The sequence below is a fragment of the Sciurus vulgaris genome, assembly GCF_902686455.1.
Source record: "Sciurus vulgaris genome assembly, chromosome: 7".
In the NCBI taxonomy this organism is placed as follows: Eukaryota; Metazoa; Chordata; class Mammalia; order Rodentia; family Sciuridae; genus Sciurus; species Sciurus vulgaris.
The window spans coordinates 55,946,334-55,965,133 of NC_136467.1; the positions used below are offsets into that span (position 1 = coordinate 55,946,334).

The 18,800-nt window shown below is 41.7% G+C and overlaps 1 long non-coding RNA gene across 1 annotated transcript in view; it reads left to right on the forward strand.

Annotated features, from left to right (window-relative positions):
* Positions 1 to 4,210: 4,210 nt before the first annotated feature.
* LOC306665075 overlaps positions 4,211 to 18,800 on the forward strand; it is a 238,796-nt gene continuing 224,206 nt past the window's right edge. Inside the window, exon 1 of the long non-coding RNA XR_013764910.1 lies at positions 4,211 to 4,246. This is a non-coding gene — a long non-coding RNA (uncharacterized lncRNA). The remainder of the gene's footprint in view (positions 4,247 to 18,800) is intronic.

The window sequence follows — 18,800 nt, forward strand, 5'->3', positions numbered from 1 at the left end:
TTTTATTTTCTGTTTTTATATAGGGTCTCACCAAGTTGCTTAGGGTCTCCCTAAATTGCTAAGGTTGGCCTCAAATTATGATCCTCCTGCCTCAACCTTCTAAGGCTCTGGGATTACAGGCATGTTATGTTGTATGCATGTATGAACATGTAGCAATGAATCCCACCATTATGTATACCTACAATACTCACAATTTAAATAGATGGAAAAAATTTGTATATTTATGCTCTCTTCCTTTTCTTGATTAGATTGACTAATGTCTATATATTTAATATTTTTTACCCTAAAGAATCAGTTCTTGGACTGATTTATTTTTCAATAAATATTGAATAATATTATCATTTCCCCAATTTCTAATGTAATAAATTAAGCTTTTATCTTTAGTATCTTTCCATCTGTTTGCCTTAGTTTTATTCATCTTTTAAACTTCTAGAACTAGATGTCAACTTATTTTTATTCTTTCTTATTTGTTGATACTTAGGACTTTCCATTTCTTTCTGAGCATTGATTCAGCTGTATCCCATAGATTCTGATTATATGCATTCCTTTACATAGTAGATTTCTTAGACTTTTTAGTTTCCTTTTTAACCAAAGAATTAATGGAGAGTTTAGATTCTCTCAATGATAAGGTTTTTAGATTTATAATTATTTAAAAACAATTTTCAGTTTTATGGAAATGCTGTCAGAGAATTTTACCTGCACTATTTCTCCATTTTGCAGGTTAATGACATATCGTTTCAATCTAATATAGTCACATTTTTGTTACTATTGAATGCATACCTTACAGATGGTATATTCTGATTTATCGTTTGAACATATAAGATCTATCTTTATTATTTATGCCATTTTGGTACTCAATATTTTTACTTTTCTGAAACTTTCACAGATTAAGATAAAAGAATTAAAATCCTCTACCCTTAATGTTTTTCTTTCTAGTTTTCTTTGTATTTTCTGTAGGTTTTGTTTTATGCACTTTGACTACATAATTTTCTTTAAATCTATTTATAACCGCTAGATGTTCATTGTAGAATATACTTTTATCACTATAAAATATCCTGTTTATCATGTTTTATCTTGCTTTTTGCCTTAAATTCAACCTTGTTTGATTTTAAGGATGAAAATTCCTATTTTTTGGATTTTTTAAAATATTTTCCTTTGTGTAATATAAATTTGCAAGCCTTTTTTATTTGGAAGCTTTCAAAGATTTTTTTTTTTTTTTTTTGCCATACTAGGGATTAAACCCAGGAGTACTCTACCACTGAGCTATACCCCCAGCCATATATTTTAAAATTTTGAGAGAAGGTCTCACCAAGCTTTTGAGGCTAGCTAGCCTTGAACTAGGTATCTTCCAGCCTCAGCCTTGTGAGTAGGTGGGATTGCAAGCATGCACCAATGAGCCCAGTGAAGACATGTGGTTTTGCATGTGTTTTATGTACAGCCCATGGGCCATTTTACTTAGAGATCTGGTTTGAGTTCTTTCTTTTATTCAAGCAAAAAGATTGGCCACTTCCAACTTGACTCCTGGGATGTGTTTTCCTCCCTCCCTTCCTCCCCTTGTCTCCACCAGCCTCCACACCCGTTCCCTTTGTCACTTCTGTTCTCCCTCCAGGTATACTAGTGTGCCTTCACCACAGGTCTTACCCTAGACTGCAGTGAACAACCCCTGTGCCTCGGTCAAAATGCAGAACACGGGGCTGGGGTTCGGTGGTAGAGCACGTGCCTAGCACGTGTGGAGGCACTGGGTTCAATTCTCTGCACCACATATGAATAATAAAGGTCCATTGACAACTAGAAAAACTATTTTTAAAAAAATACAGAACACTTCCTCAAGAACAAATGAGTTATGCAGATCCTCCTACTTTAGACTCATGAGTAACATCCATGTAGGCCACACGACATAAACCTACACATATTTGGCATTTGGAGTGGAGAGCTTAGAAGGAACATTGTATTTGGTTGCTTTTCAGAATTCCCTGAAATTGACATCTTTGACTATTTACTATAGTAAATAACCATTAGATACTCTGTGAACACATATTTGAAACATAAAACATGAGCAACTACTTCTTCATAAGAGTAGTTAATGAAAATTATATTCTCATGAACAGGTATTATGACTACGGGTTCAAGTATGTATTGCTGTGTGACAAATGATCCCAAAATCTAGCAGTGAAAGACAGCCATTGTTTTACATTCACTGATTCTGAGGAAATTGGGCAAAGGCTATGTGAGGACAGCTTGTCCTGGCTTCAGTAGTAAAGGCTGGGGCAACTCAGTAACTGGACAAAAATCACCTGGAGGCATCTTCACTCATGTTTCTGGTGGTGGCTGGTCTCCTTGGCTGTGATTGCTTTCCTCCTCCTCCTCCTCCTCCTCCCCCTCTTCTTCCCCTTCTCCTCCTCCTTCCCCCTGACATTTTCCTTCTCCTCCCCTCTCTCAATCATTCTCTCTGTTTTGCTTAGTATCAAACCCAGGACCTGTACATGCTAGATAAGAGTCCCATCACTAAGCTGTACACCAAACCCCCTTGACTGAGATTTCAGTTGGTATTATTAGCAAGCAGACCTACACCTGGGCCCTCAATATGAGTGAGCCTTCCTTAAAATTTGGCAACCTTAGACTTCCTACATGGCATCTCCAGGATCCAAAAGCAAGTTCCCCAGGAGAATTAGTTACTAAAGTTGGCCAACAAATTACTAAGGCCCAGATTCAAGGGGAGGGTATATATACCCTACTTATTTGTTATTTTTTGCCATACTGAGAATTGTACCCGGGCTGTGGCCACGCTAGGCAAGCACTCTACCTCTGAGTTACATCCCCTGCCCCATACCCTACCCTTTAATGGGAGAAGCCTCAAAGAACTCGCAGGCATGTTTTAGACCCACATGTTGTCACTGCTCCCTGTCAGGGGCTCAGTTGGTCTCTCTCCCCCTCACTTTCACTTATCCTCACACACACATCACATACAATCACACCCACACTCACAAACATACGTGTCATTGCTCGTTTCCACTAGCACTTGGGATAGGTAATTAAACTGTAGTGGCACTTTGTGGCACTCTGTAAGGAATAACACTGGAACATATTGGTTATTGACTAATAACAAGTATAAGGTTATTCTAATTCTTAAAATATCTATGAAATTCAAGGAGGGAAATTTTTAATAAAGTTACACAGGATACAAGCCCAGTCTTCGAGATGCTATAACTATTTCACTTTCCATGGGCTTGGCTGACATCAGAGCCTCCCCAGATTCATTGGCTTTTGCCTTTTCTGCAAACCTGCCATCGCTTCCACCCTCCTTGATGTAAGGATTGCGTCTCTTTTATTAAGAAATGTTCTAGAATGATGCAGTGTTTCCTCTCCTTTGATGACTACCTTTGCTGCCCCCACAACGACCTGTCATCCATTACTCTTTATTTCCCCTACTCAATAAGTCATCAAATTGACATTTATCAAGTGCCAATCTCTGCAGGAGATGCTGACATGAATAATACCTGGTCCAGGTTTTCAAGGATTTTACCAGGAAGCATTATGGATGGTGTCAGACCATATGTGGCGAAGTCCTGGACAAGCAGATAAGCACTCCACCAGGCTCCACTGACTGCTTACCTAATATCCATTCTCCCCAGACTTCTCAGCTACCAACTCTTCAGATTTGTTCAGAAGCTGGGTCGTCCATGTGCTTTAAGGGAGTCTGGCTCCCTCCCCTGCTACTGGGCAGACTCTTGCTTTGCCCAAGCTACTCATGGGATCTTCATATTCTGTCTAGCATTGGCTGTACCACGGTTGCAATGCTGGTCAAAGGATGTAAGATGAAAGTCTGCTGCAGGCTGTGGGACGTCTTCTTCCCCCTTCAAAAGGCATCTAAGCTCATAGGAAAAATAACGTTTAGTGTTCTGTAGCACAGTAGGATAACTATGGTTGACACCAATTCATTGTATATTTCAAAAGAGCTAGCAGAGACTCAGATTTTAAATATTCCCAACACAAGAAATTAGATAAGTGTTCAAGATGATAGAGATGCTGATTACCCTGATCTGATCATTACATATCATACACATATATTGAAATGCCACACTGAATCCTATAAATATGTATGATTATTCAGTATCAATTAAAATTTTTAAAAATATGTTTTAAAAAGATGCTCAATCTGCCGGGCACAGTGGCACATGCCTATAACCCCAGTGGCTTGGGAGGTTGAGGCAGGAGGATTGAGAGTTCAAAGGCAGCTTCAGCAAAAGTGAGGTGCTAAGCAACTCAGTGAGACCCTGTCTCTAAAAAAAAATACAAAACAGGGCTGAGGATGTGGCTCAGTGGTTGAGTGCCCCTGAGTTCAATCCTCAGTACCTCCAAAAAATAACAAAGAGGTATCCAATCTCTTCTCTCAACAGCTGTCGAATCCTGTTGGGTACATTTAGAGAGCTGCTATCTTGCAACTGTGAGGGGAGTGATTGACATGCTGAGGTTACAACATGGAAAGATGGAAAGGCTATGGGCCTTTCTAGACATGGTGGACCTGAGTTAACCAGCCCTGAAATCACTGTGCCTTTGAATTTCATGTTATATGAGGCATTTTCTTTATGAATTAAACTAGTTTTAACTGGGTTTTCTATTTAGCTGAACCCAACATCATCCTATGGGGGAAAAGGCAGCATTGAGTAAAACAAAAGGAGCAATTCTGGAGGATTGGCCTCATCAGGGGTGGTTTTCTTCAGAGATGGGACTCACATGGGGCTTTGCAAGACAGCTAGGATTTAGACGGGTAGAAAGGAAGCGGGAGGGCGCTTCAGACAAATGCTGAGAAGAGTAAGAGAGTATAACTGGACCACTAAGGGTCTGCACCACCTTGCTGGGGATCCTGCTCCAAAGATCAGGACACAGACAGAAGAGGATTTCCCCTGCCACATGTGGTGAGAGGTGAGTTCTAAAGATCAAGAATGGGTCTTCCCTGGCTGGCAGTGAGGCCAACACAATGCAGACGGGGCCTTATGCACCAAAATACTGGACACCTGGAGGCAGCAGGATTGGTAAGAATATATAAAGGAAAGAAACCAAAAAAGAGGAATTGGCACCCTGCAAATCAAACAAGAACAAATTTAAGGCAAGAAACATTAAGATGATGCTTTAGAATGATAAAGGTATAAATCACAATGATGATCTAGCAGTTATAAGTAGTTATGTAGTAAATTATATAACAAAAAATTAAGGAAACAAAAACTATGGAGAATACAAAGAGAAATTATAAGAATATTAACATTGCAATGGAATGGTTGATCAGAGAATCAGGGAATGTTTGACTCTGGTAATTATCACCAAGCAGTTGTCCAAATTTGTGTGCACCTTAATATCCTACCAGCAGGGACTGAGCATTTTAGATATTCCAAATCCTCTATCCTTGGTATTATCCATTGTTTAAATTTTAGTCACATAGCACATGGGGAGTATTATCACACTGTAGTATTTGTTTGCATTTCCCTGATGTGTGTGTGTGTGTGTGTGTGTGTGTGTGTGTGTGTGCGTGTGTGTGTGATTGAACCCAGAGATGCTCTATTACTGAGCTACATCCCCAGGCCTTTCTTATTTTTCCTTTGAGACAAGGTTAAATTGTCCAGGTTGACCTTGAACTTCCCATCCTTCTTCAGCCTCCTGAGTCACTGGAATTACAGGGGTATACCACTGTGCCAGGCTGAACATCTATTTATATATTTGCCTGTCATTTGGATATCCTTTTTTGAAAGGGTGGCTTAAGTCTTTGGTCCCCCTTTTAAAAATGAGCAGTCTGCAATCTTTTTATGGGCATATGGGAAATCTTTATATAATCTAGATACAAGTACATTGTCAAATATATACATAGCAAATATCTTCTTTCACTCTGTGACTTGTATTCACATTTTCTTGTAATAAATAAAAAAATTATTTTTAACAAAGTCAAATTCAATCAATTGGCTAATTCTTTAATATTTTGAATGGAAATTTATAATATTTTTCACAATATTCCTTTAAGATAATAAACGTGTCTACTGGTCTAAGGATGAATGTTTACACCAAGATTATGAAACTATTCTTTAATGTTACCTTTTAGAAGCTTTGGTATTTATATTTCACACTTATGTCTTTAATCCATCTGAAATTGATTTTTGTGTATAGTGTGAGGTAGGGGTCAAGGTTTTTTTGTTTTTTTTTTTTTTGTTTTTTTGTTTTCTCAAATGTGTATCCAGCTGACTCGGCACATTAATTATTGAAAAGACCATCTTTTCTTCACTGCATTGCAGTGGCACCTTTGTTGAAAATCAAATGTCTATTTCTGTGTCTGGATTCTTTCTTTTGTTCTGTTGGTCTCTTCATCTGCTTGAGGCGATACCGTTCTAACTCTTCCTTTTTGGTAGTGCTAAGAAAATGTTTTTTCTTCTTCAAAATAGTCCTTGCTATTCTTGGACGTTTTGCCTTTCCATATAAATTTTAAAATTAGCTTGTCACTTTCCACAACACCCTGAGCTTTCAACTGGAATTGTATTTTGTTCTCTCAGAGATCCTGTCCCCTCCAATCCTGGCGGCCTTGACATTTCTTCATGCTTTCAAACAGCTGTGTTTTTAAGCATAGTTTTCATGGCTGTTCTTGAGTGAAGGATAATCTGATGCCAGCCATGTCATTATTCTCAAAAGCAAAAGCCCTTTGCAAGCTTTCCTAACATAATTCTATATAAGCTTCATGATAATAAATCTATGTGACAAACTTTAACTCTGCAGACTATTTATATAAAGTTAAAATCTTACTTTATGAAACAGTATCCGTTTGTCTATAGTTCAGAGAAGACATGACCCAAATTGGCGTAAAAACAAAAAACAAAAAAGAAATTATTGACTCACGTAACTGAAAAATTGAGGAGGAATATTTTTGTATACCAGATTTCAAATGAAGTTTATTAGAATCCCACTTATCTCTATCTCTCTGCTGTTTCCTATTTGTTGAAACCATTTTCAAGAAGGCTCCTGATTATAAGGTGCATACAACATCCAAAATCACACACTTCTAGATCCACACCTAGAAAAAATAATCGTCTTTGTTCTGGAAAACCTGGGGGAAATCCTATTGGCTCTAATTGAGTCAGCGCCCGTTCCCGAGCCAATCACTTTGCTGAGATTAATTTGATGGATTGATTAGCTTAGGCCCAGGTCCATTCCTGATTCCTGTTCTGGGTGTAGATTCAGCTCCTCTAGAAATCCATGGACTGAGGATGGGGTTAGTAATAATTCCCAAACAGGAAGTTGAGGTACGTTTACCAGTAAATGGATGCTCAAAAACTAACAGGGCAAATCCAATGTCTAAATCCGCACCCCCTAAAGGTATTTAGGAGACCTGGTCTTCTTTGGTCCCCTGTGATCCTGCTTCTAGAACTGTGACCACTCCCTTCACACGGCCACATGCTCTACCCCCTAGTCTCCTGGACACACTCACGGCCTGTCCAATTCCAGCACATCCCTATCCACTTGTGCTCTTCCTCCTGTTCTCCAGATGTCTTGGTAACATTTGCAGCAGGAGTAGTGGGGAGGGGAAAATGGGTTTTATTCCCTCTCTGCCACCATTTTCTTTGCTCTCACTATATCCTCAACAGGACAAGAATGGGAGCATTAGGCTTAGCTTCCTAACTCTACCATTTACCGCTGTGATTCCGGAAAAGTCACTGAGCCACTCTGAGTTGCAATTTCCTCAGCTGCAAATGGAGCTAATAACATCCACTTCACCTCTTTCTGGTCAATAGCTCTACAAAGAGTTCTTTAAAAGAGAGAAAGAGGATGACAGGTCTGGAGACTACGTCTTTCTGAATGTGCTGGAGGTTGCTGGTGATGCTTCTGCTAGAGGAATCTTAAAGTGCTTTTTTTTTTTTTAAGCATTTCAATGATTGTGAAGAATGAGTGAAATATTTTGAAAGTGTTTAATAGCGGGAGCTCTAAAGAGATGCTGAATTGTATTATGGGCCCCAGACAGATCATCGTAAAGCTCTCATTCTATCCCAAGTGTTGTTTGTATTTTACACTTGACAAGGGTTTCCACCCTGGGAAGCAAAAGCACAGAAATTTCCCTGAAGCCCTTTGGCCTAATCCTTTCAAGAGTCATTGAAGCCTCTCTGCATTGATCAGAGGTGGTCAAGGACCTTCTTAAGACAGGAGGCGCTTTCAGTTTTCCCTTACTACTCCTTGTTCTGCCACACTCACTAAGTTCCTTGCTTCCCCAGCTCTGTTGCCCACTTACCACTTGGAGCCAGATATTTTAACTAAGGTCACAGTGGCAGAAAGTGACTACACAGGGATCTTTCTAGAATGTATGCTCCTCCCACAGAATCAGGAGGATCTACGACTGCACAGTCACAATGGGCACAGGGTGGAAAGGCTGTTGAAAAAACACAGGTTTTTGATTGCACACTGCAGGAAGAAGAAGACAGTGTTTAAGCACAGTTTATGTGGAGGAATGGATGTGGAAATAGATGCAGGAAAATCAGCTGTGCCTTCTAGCTCTAGCACAGGGGTGTAACTCAGGATTGGAGTAGTAAGATTAAGTGCCCTAATGATCTTCACATATGCAGAGCCCAGCATAGTGCCTGCCTGAGTGGATATTCAGTTGAATTGTAGTTGGGGTGGAAAGGAACAGATAGATTGAGATGTCTGGACAGTGGCAGATAAGAGATGCAACTGGTTGAACATGATAGATGAAGATAAAAAAGAATAAGCTCTGGCTTTCCATACAGGGACATCAGGAGATTAGAAAGAGTTGATTTTGGTGGGACATTTAAGAATTAAATGCACAATTTAGTTTGAAGCCATGATAGGTCAGCTTTAGAAAGCCTTTCAGAGATTTAACAATGTGATGTTGTTTTGTGGGCCCGTGTGTGTGTGTGTGTGTGTGTGTGTGTGTGTGTGTTACTGTGGTCTCATGCATGCTAGGCAAGCATGCTATCACTGAGCTATACCCACAGTCCTTTTATAACACTAATTAATTAATATTTCTTTCCCCTGGTACTGGAGGTTGAATTTAGGGCCTTATACATGATAAGCAAGCACTCTAACACTGATCTACTTTCCCAGTTAACCCATCCCCACCCCCTCCCTTTTTTTTTTTTTTTTTTTTAGATAGTGTCTCACTAAATTGCTCAGGCTTGCCTTGAACTTGTAATCCTCCTACCTTGACAACCCAAGTAGTTGGGATTGCAGGCTTGCACTATGCCTGGCTAATGTTTCTTTCTTTCTTTTCTTTCTTTTCTTCTGCCTGTCTTTCTGTGCTGGATATTGAACCCAGTTCCTCATGGATGCTACACAAGTGCTCTACCACTGAGCTACATACCCTGTCCTGTGATATGCTTCCTTAATGAAAAATTCATAGGAAATTTTATTAGGTTTTGATCATAAAATGTTAAACCAATGGACTGTTTCTTACTGAAGATTTCCTTCACACATTGAACACAGACTACTAGACACCCCTTCCACTTCTTCCTTCTTCATGGAACTCTCATTTGACAGAGGCAGCAATGAATCCTGCTTACATATTCCAGCCTCTCTTGACAGATGATGGAACTATGAAGCCAATGAGAACAGTGGAAGCTGCTGTGAGACTCAGGGTCCTGTGAAGCCCTGGAGGCCCATCTTCAAAACTTCTTTTTTACTTGAAAAAAACCCCAATTTATGTATGTTTTTCAGGTCTCTGTAACTTACAGCCAAATGTGATTTCTTGTTGACACACCATATTCTTAAAAATTATATAAGACCTTTAATTTCAGAATGAGTTTTAGGAGTTTACAAAAGTACTAAAAGCTTCTTAGTCTATTCAGGCAGCTATAACAGAATACCATGGACTGTGAGGCTAAAACAGACATTTATTTCTGATAGTTCTGGAGACAGAGAAGTCTAAGACAGAGGCACCAGCAAAATGGCCCTGATGAGAGCCAGCCTCCTGGTTTGCAGGTGAAAGGCCCTGTTCTCAGGATCTTCAGATGGTGAAAGGAACAGGAGAACTCTCCAGGATCTCTTATAAGAGCGCTAATTCTATTCATGAGGATTCTACCCTTGTGACCTAGTCACTTCTCAAAGGCCACCCTCCCTCGTAATACTAGGTTAAGGTTTCAACAGATGAATTTTGAGGGACACACACATTCATTCTATAGCAGTAAAAACAAGGCATTAGTCCTGGATCACTAAGTATCAACTGTGGATGTATGCCTATCATTTTAATAATCTCAAAAGGAGCCAGTCGCCGTAGCACATACCTGTAATCCCAGCAGCTCAGGAGGCTGAGACAGGAGGATCATGAGCTCAAAACCAGTCTCAGCAATTTAGTGAGGCCCTAACCAACTCAATGAGACCCTCTCTCTAAATAAAACACAAAAAGGGCTGGGGATGTGGCTCAGCGGTTAAGTACCTCTGCGTTCAATTCCTAGTACCAAATAAATAAACAAATAAGTAAATAAATAAAAAATAAAAATCTCAAAAGGAGCTTTTGTTTTGTTTTTTTGTTTTGGTACCAGGGATTGAACCCAGGGGCACTCAACCACATCCCCAGCCCTTTTTATATTTTATTTAAAGACAGGGTCTTGATGAGTTGCTTAGTGCCTTACTAAGTTACTGAGGCTGGCTTTGAACTCATGGTCCTCCTCATGATCAGCTTCCAAGTTACTGCGATAACAGTCATGCGCCACCATGGCCAAACTCAAAAGTCCTGTGAGATTAATCACTAATGCAACCCATTGCCCACTCAGACCTCTTTTTCTAAAAGGATGGAATATCAGATATTTCACAGACCAAAATCACAACCTCTGCTCACAATAGTCACTATACTTTTTTAAAAATCATTTTTATTTTTATTTTTTTAATTGGCAGTGCTGGGAATTGAATCTGGGGGCAATTTACCTCTGGCCTATATTCCCAGCCATTTTTATTTTTTATTTTGAAACAGGATCTTACTAAGTTACCCAGGCTGGCCTCAAACTTATGATCCTCCTGCCTCAGCTTCTGGAGGTGCTGGGATTATAGCTGAGTGCTACCACACCTGGCTATGACAGTCACTTTGATCTTAAAACCACATATATGTGTTTTTAGTGCTAAAGAGTCACGAGTTTCAAGACCACTTAGGCAAGTTCTAATAGCAATTACACCTTAGGGAAATCACAGTTACTGAGAAAAGAAGGAAAGTGTTGGGCACCCATACCCACATCAGGTTCCTTCTTAGCTCTTTGAACCAAGTGGGATGTTATTGTTTGATTGAAAGCACATGTCAGAAAATGGCAGCTGTCAACACTGGCCCCATTTCATGTCCAGCTCCAGCCAGCCCCAACTACCTGACTACAGGGCAGTTCATAGGGGATGGTCCCTGATGAGTTCAGCCCACTTGTGGATGGTTCCCCCTGAGTCAAGCAGGGGGCAGGGGGCAGGGGGCAGCGGGCAAGGCCTTATAATACAAATTTAGCTCAGGGGGATCTGTTACTGCTCAGAGGCCTTGGTAATTCTTAGAGCTGGGGAGGAAGGGCTGGGTGGGGAGGGAGTTCAGGGAAACCTAGTTGTGGCTTGTGAGGAACAATAGCATGGGTGTGTGGGCCACAGAACTTTTCCTTCCCAAAGGCAAATGCACCATCAGGAAACACTCTCAGTCCAAAGTCACCCTGGTTTGGTCCCTATTTTAGTCAGCTTTTTTTTTTTTTTTTTTTTTTTGCTGCTGCAACTAAATGATCTGACTAGCATAATTATAGAGGAGGAAAGGTTTATTGGAGGGCTCATGGTTTCGGAGGTCTTGGTTCATAAAGGCCGGCTCCATTCCTCAGGGCTCCAGGTGAGGCAGAATATCATGGCGGAAGAGCATGGCAAAGGGAAGCAGCTTGCATCATCAGGAAGCAGAGAGAGACTCCACTCTCCAGATACAAAATATATACCCCAGACATGAATATATGCCCCAATTCCAGTCTCCTCCAGCCACACCCTACCACTTCAATTAATCCCATCAGGGACTAATTCACTGATTGGGTTAAGACTCTTACAACCCAATCATTTCTCCTATGAAACTTCCTGTATTGTCTCACACGTGAGCTTTTGGGGGATACCTCACATTCAAACTATAACAATCCCTGAAACTCTGGGCCTCATTTCTGCAGTGTTCTCAGCCTGAGGTGAGCTACATTTTTCCAGATAGCTTCTCTTGACCCTGAGTTAATTACTCAGGCACCCAAAAGCTCTGCTTAAAGAAAAAATGTCTTTTCTAGACTAGGTCAGCTTATCTATGAAGTAACCAAAAAAAAAAAAAAAAAAAAAAAAAAAGTCTTTAAAAAGAAAAGGAGAGAAAGCGCAACCCTTTGAAAATTACTTTAAAAGGAAAAAAAAAAAAAAAAAAAAATGGGTACCAAATAAATGCAAGCTCACAAATCTTCCAGCCCACTTGGTTTACTTAGAACAGACTCACACGGTCTCCCTTTTCCTGGACTGCAGGTGTCAGACCTGCCCTTAGCCCCAGTCTCACCACTGCAGGACCTCTGCACCAGCAGACATGTCTGGTGAGAAGCAGCTCACGGCCTCACAGGTCTCCTGGCCATCTGACAGCTAGTCTCCATGAAGTTTCCATTCACTGGCACAGCTCTGGCCCTGCAGCTGGCCCACAGATTCCGTGCTTCCTCTTCTCCTGACCATTCAATTATAAGAAAACCACCACCATGTCACCCCACTGAGGATTCTTCTTCACAGGCCACATAACTCCTGACATAGACCATGATTTCCCAACCACTTGCCCTGGCTCCAGTTTGTCAATGAATTTAATAAGAGCATTCTTACAGAGCCCTGTGCGTATTTGGCTGCGTAAGCAAGCCAAGGCATGGCCGGTCCATCTCCATAGGGACAGCCCATGGCTGTGCTAGCTTCTTTGTTCACCTCTGGTCATACTGAGCCTCTGATCAATTAACACTTCTAGATGTTCTTCAGTTGAAACGTGTATTTAGTTTTACCAAATATTTTCCACGAGTAAGAAAGAAGTGGGTCAATAAAAATGCTGCCACAGGTGTAGTTATTGCTAAACCCAGGGACGGTTCTGTCCATTTACCTTCGAGTTTTCATCAAAATGTTCCATCCAGTCTCAAATCTTCCAGAAGCCTCATCTGTCATTTGTCTTTATTAGCTGCATTTTCCTGCTATGTTGCATTCACAAACTTGGTCAGCCTGCTTTGATCCATTGCAGTAAAACTTGACTGTGTATACCAGGGAGCAAACATGTGTTACCAAATGTCTCCTACAGACTGTAGACCTCCTGTGCTCAGGGTCATTGCATGGACCTATAGACTGTGAAGCTGGCACTAGAACTCTGGTCTCCTGAAGCTCCTGATGGAGATGTCCCCACAGTGCCTGCCATGCCTGAGTGGATTATCATTGTGCATTCAGCAGGTAGATCTCCACAAGGCTGTCAGGGTGAGAAACTTTATTGCCTTATGTTGGTTGATATGGAAGGCTCCAGCTAACAAAGTTGCTCTTCATGCACACTCACTTCCAGGGTATAGTCAGCTTTTTCACTACTGTGACTAAAAGACCCAACCAGAAAAAATTTTATAAGAGGAAAAATTAATTTGAGGGCTCACAGTTTCAGAGGTCTCAGTTCATAGACAGCTGGCTTCATTCCTCGGGGCTCAAGGTAAAGCAGAACATCATGGCAGAAGAGTGTAGGGGAGGAAAGCAGTTCATAGATGACCAGAAAGAAGAGAGACTCCACTAGCCAGAGGCAAATATATATCTCAAAGTCATGCCCCCAATGACCCACCTCCTCCAGTCACACCCCACCTGCCTTCAGTTACCACTCAATTAATCCCATCAGATGATTAATCCACTGATTGGGTTAAGGTTCTCTTACCCCAATCATTTCTCCTCCAGACCGTCTTGCATTGTCTCACACATGAGCTTCTGGGGGACACATCACATCCAAACCATAACATAGGGTCTCTGACCAAACCCAGCTAGATCCTCTCCCTCCTCATACCCCCATTGCTGCCCAGCTCACCATGATGGGATGGACACGGTCAAACCTAGGCATTAAGAGACTTGGGTCCTTGTTTGACACATGCCATTGAATTTCCCTGAGCCTCAGTTTTCTCATCTAAAATAAGGGGGTCCCCATGGCTTTCACTTATAAGGTTGATTTGAGCATCAGAGGAGAGACGAATGTAAACATTTTTGAAAACCATCCAGTGGTTTGCAAAGGGAGGTATGCAGTGACTGCAAGTGGGTATGGAGAACTGCAAAGTGAGTGAGCACCACTCAAAACACCTTTTGAAAGTAGTTCCTCATCTCCTAACCTATCAATTCATTTCTTTCTTTTTCTCCTAAAGTCCCAACAGAAATGGAATATTATGAATACATGCAGGGTGAACATTGAATACAAATGAACTATTTCATGTTCTTTAGTCACTTTGGCAGGGAAATGATACACCTATTAAAATGCCCTTGTCAGAGCTGGCACACACACTGCTGATAACCCCAGCAGGCAACGACCTTGGCACCATTTCAAGGGCAATATTTTCAAATGGATGAACGATTCCTGAACAAAGTGTCCAGTGTACTAGGAATAAACAGCCTTTTCATCAACCAGCCTGTGTGTTTGCTATTTCCAACAACCTTTCCCAGAGATGGTGTCAGAGAGCGGGAGCAGCAGGAAGCAGCACCTGCTGGGCCATCGGCCCTATCATGCTCCTCCCTAAAGAATCCTGGTTCTGAGTAGGTCCTAAGCTTCATCCTTGCTTCTGATGGTTTTATGATTTCTTTTTCCCCTCTACTTCTGCAAAAGTAGAACCTGGAAGCTGTCTTTTGCTTCTGGTGAGACCTGAGCAGGTAGGAAATGAGCCCTCCCTGCTGGTAAAATGGAGCCCTGGTGCTACACGAACAAGAATCTGTGCTGGAGACTCAAGTAGGACATCACCAAGTGTTGGCAAGGCCAGCTCTTGAGAAGGTGGACAGGTAATAACACAGCATGGTCCCAAGTAGACTACTCACAAGGCTTTGAAGACAAGATCCTTCAGATGAAATTCACAGGGGGAGTAAGAAAGGACTCTAGATTCACCAGAAATGAAGAACATGTGCAAAATTCAACTTGTGAAACTTGCTTCCTTACTGGAGAATATTATGCTCAGTGAAATAAGTCAATCCCAAAGAACTGAAGGCCAAATGTTTTCTCTGATATGTGGATGCTAACTCACAATAAGGGTGTGGGGAGAAAAATGGAAGTATTTTAGACTGTCAAGACAGAGGGGAGTGAAGGGAAGGGAGGGGGTGTGAGGATAGGAATGATGTAGAATGAATCAGACCATATTAATTTATGTGCATTTTTTATTGCATGTCTGTTTAACTCTACATCATGTATAACCAGAAGAATGAGAAGTTATATTCTATTTATGTATGATGCATCAAATGCATTTTACTATCATGTATAACTAATTGGAAAAATTTTTTTAAAAACTTTCTTCCTCACCTAGGCCAATGGCTGCAGTTATCCTATTTAGCTGTTCATTCTTTCACTCATTCTACAAATGTTCATTGAACACCTACGGTGTACCTTATGCCATTCTATGTTCTGGGGACAAAATCCCTGCACTCCTTACCTTCTGGTGGTGGGAGGAGACAAACAAAAAAACTAATAGGTAAATACACAGGTGTGGTGATGGAGTGTGGGTAAGGGTGGGCAGAGTGTATATCAGGGAAAGTCACTCTGTTAGGGTGAGTCCGACCAGAGGGTTGAAAGAAGGGAGTGAACCATGGATATCTGGGAGAGTATATTCCAGACCAGAGTTTGCTTCCAACAGCAAAGCAGATAGCATTATAGGAATTGACTGAGACCAGGAGAGTCAAGAGAGAAAGAGTCCTTAAGGACTTTGGGTTTAATTCTGAAAAATCTGGGAAAATACTGAGATGGGGGAATAATGTGATCATGTGTATGATCTAAGCTGTTTTACTGAGGACAGAGTGAGGCAGGAAAGCAGGTGTCAGGGAGGGATTAGGAGGAACACAACAATTCAAACAGGAGAGGATGGTGGCTTGACCCACAATGGTGGCAATGTAAGGATGAGAAGAGGATACAGGTATTTTTAAGGACAGAACCATAGGACTTGATAATGATAGGATGTGGGAAATAGAGATGGAGTTGACAGTTTCTGGCCGAACATCTGGAAGGAATTACATTTACCAGGAAGAAGAAGATTACAGGTGAAGCAGGTTTAAAGGCTTAGGAATATGATTCTGAATATGCTATTTGAGGTACACACCAAGGAGAGGTATACAGTAGGCAGTGGGACAAGCCCAGGTCTTTGGGCCAGGTTAGAGATGTCCACTTGGGAACCATCATTGTGGAGAAGGCATTTAAAGCCAAGGCTGAAATTGAAATTGACAGAGGAGTGTCCTGGCTGGGTGTGGTGGTGACCATCTGTAGTCTCAGCAATTCAGTCGGCTGAGGCAGGAGGCTCACAAGGTTGAAGTCAACCTCAGCAATTTGGTGAGGACTTGTCTCAAACTTCTAAAAATAAATAAATAAATGCTGGGGGTATAGCTCAGTGGTAAAGCAACCCTGGGTACAACTCCCAGTACTGAAAAAAAAAAAAAAAAAAAAAAAAAAAACCAAAGGAGTGACTACCAATCAAGAGGAGATCCAAGGACTGAGTCCTGGGGCAATCTTACCCAAAGGATAATCAGCAAAGGATGTTAAATTGAGTTAAATTTTTTAAAAAGGCTTAGGGAATATGTGCAGAAAAAAATTCTCAGGAAGGAACCATTGCCAAGTGCTGCTATTTTGTCACATGTGAAAATAACTGAGAATTGACAACTGGTATTAGAAACTTGGAGATCACCTGGACATTTATTTAAGGCAGACTTATTTCTCTAACAAATAATTCCCATATCAGTAACTTAACACAATAAACAGTTTATTTCTCACTCATGTTGGTCCACTCAAGTATTGGGTAGATGGTCTTCTATATGGTGATTTGGGTAGATGGATAAGACTCTTCCATTTTCCATGTCTGACCTCCTTGGTCACCTTGGAAAGGGACAGGGCAGCCCTTGTGGAAGCACACTCATGCTCAAATGCTTCAGCATGAAGGGGGCACATCACCCCCACTCACCTTCCCATAGCAAGAACTAGCATATGGCCACATTTGAAACATAGTGGTGTGCCCAGGAAGAAGAAATGGTGACCATCTAGCCAATTTCTGCCACAGTGATCTTGGCAAGAGCAGTCTGGAGGGATGGTGGAAGCTAAACACTGTTTGAAGGGAAGTAGAGCAATGAGATGGCAGGTAAAGGGGGGTGTGAGGTGGGGGAAGGCTCTGTTTCCAGATTGTTCCTATGATAATGGACATGAACCACTAAAGTGGGAAAAGTGGAAAGATGCACCCAGAGGGGACATTGAGCAGGTGACAGAGGAAGGGATTTGGCTCAATGCTTCTCACACTCCATGTTTCATAAGAATTCCTTAGAGAAAATCAGATAAAAAAGATTCCCAGGCCCCACCCCAGGGATTCTGATTTAGTAGGTCTGGAATTTGCATTTCTGATGATCTTCCAAGTGAAACTGGAGCTGCCATCAGGATTCAGGCCCAGACTTTGAGCATCACTGCTAGGTGCTTAGGACACTCTTCCCTTATATTAGGAAGGAAGGCAAAACACACTGATCTAGGGCCTGGTAGAGGCATGGCAAATTTGTTGACTGATGGTTCTATTATCTCAGTGAGTTTGGAAGCATCAGCCTTGTGATGGAGAAGGAAGGGGTAGAAAGAACTGAGGGTTTGAGAAAGGAAGAGAAAATGTGAAATCATTGTTTTGAAGAGTGGCAGAATAAGTGGTATAGGAAGACAAAAAAATAAAGGCAGGCAAGTACCAGGAACCCCCTGCAGGTGAGTGAAATTGAATTTAAGGACCAGCAGCAGCAAAGGGGACAGGTGCAGACATGGTGGGCAGAACAGAACTCAGCCAGGGTTGTGGTTTTGCCAGGCAGGTGCAGTGAAGGGAGATAGGGGTCAAAGGGAGTTGGTTGTGTGTTGGTGGGTGGGATAATGCTGAGGGGCCTGATGAAGCATGGAGGTGGCGCAAAGGGTAGTGAGAACCCGCAGGTGTCGTCAGGAACATTGGTGGTAGGATTGATCAGTTGTGGGTCCACAGGAAGTCAAAGAATCATCAGAGAGAGAAGACTCTGATGAGCCGGAAGAAGAAAATTGTGATGGGGAAGTGGGCATTTGCAATTAAGACTGTGAAGGGAACACAATTGTTATTAATACCAAAGTCAAGAGCATTCCATGGGGGTCAGAGGCCAAGACACTGTAAAGGTCCAGATTGCTGGAGAAAAGCAAGTGGAGGAACTGGAGGCTGGGAACCAGAAGGCTCACGTTTGTGGATCACGCAATTACCAAGGCTTATTATCAGGAATATATAGCACAGAGCACTATTGTTTTCAAACCCTCCTTACAGAACCCCGTGCTCTGAAGAGGGGAAGTTCTGAGATATAAACTCTGGGCCCCCCATGCAAAAATATCCCCATGAGTCTCCTTTCAGTGCTAATTGCAAAATAAACAGAAAGCCTGCAGAACTGCATGCGGAGAGGCCAAGCCAGCAGAGAGCATCCTCTAGCTGGCCAGGCTCGGCCTCAGAGGAGCCCGACTCTCCCCAGCTGTTTCCCTGCGCCATTTGGAATTAAGAGAGATGGCGAGATGCTGAGAAACCTAAGGTGATTCATCAGAGCCAGCGAGCACTCGCTACATTTCCCCACACATTTTAAATGGAATAGTAGGCTGCTGGTTTATGACG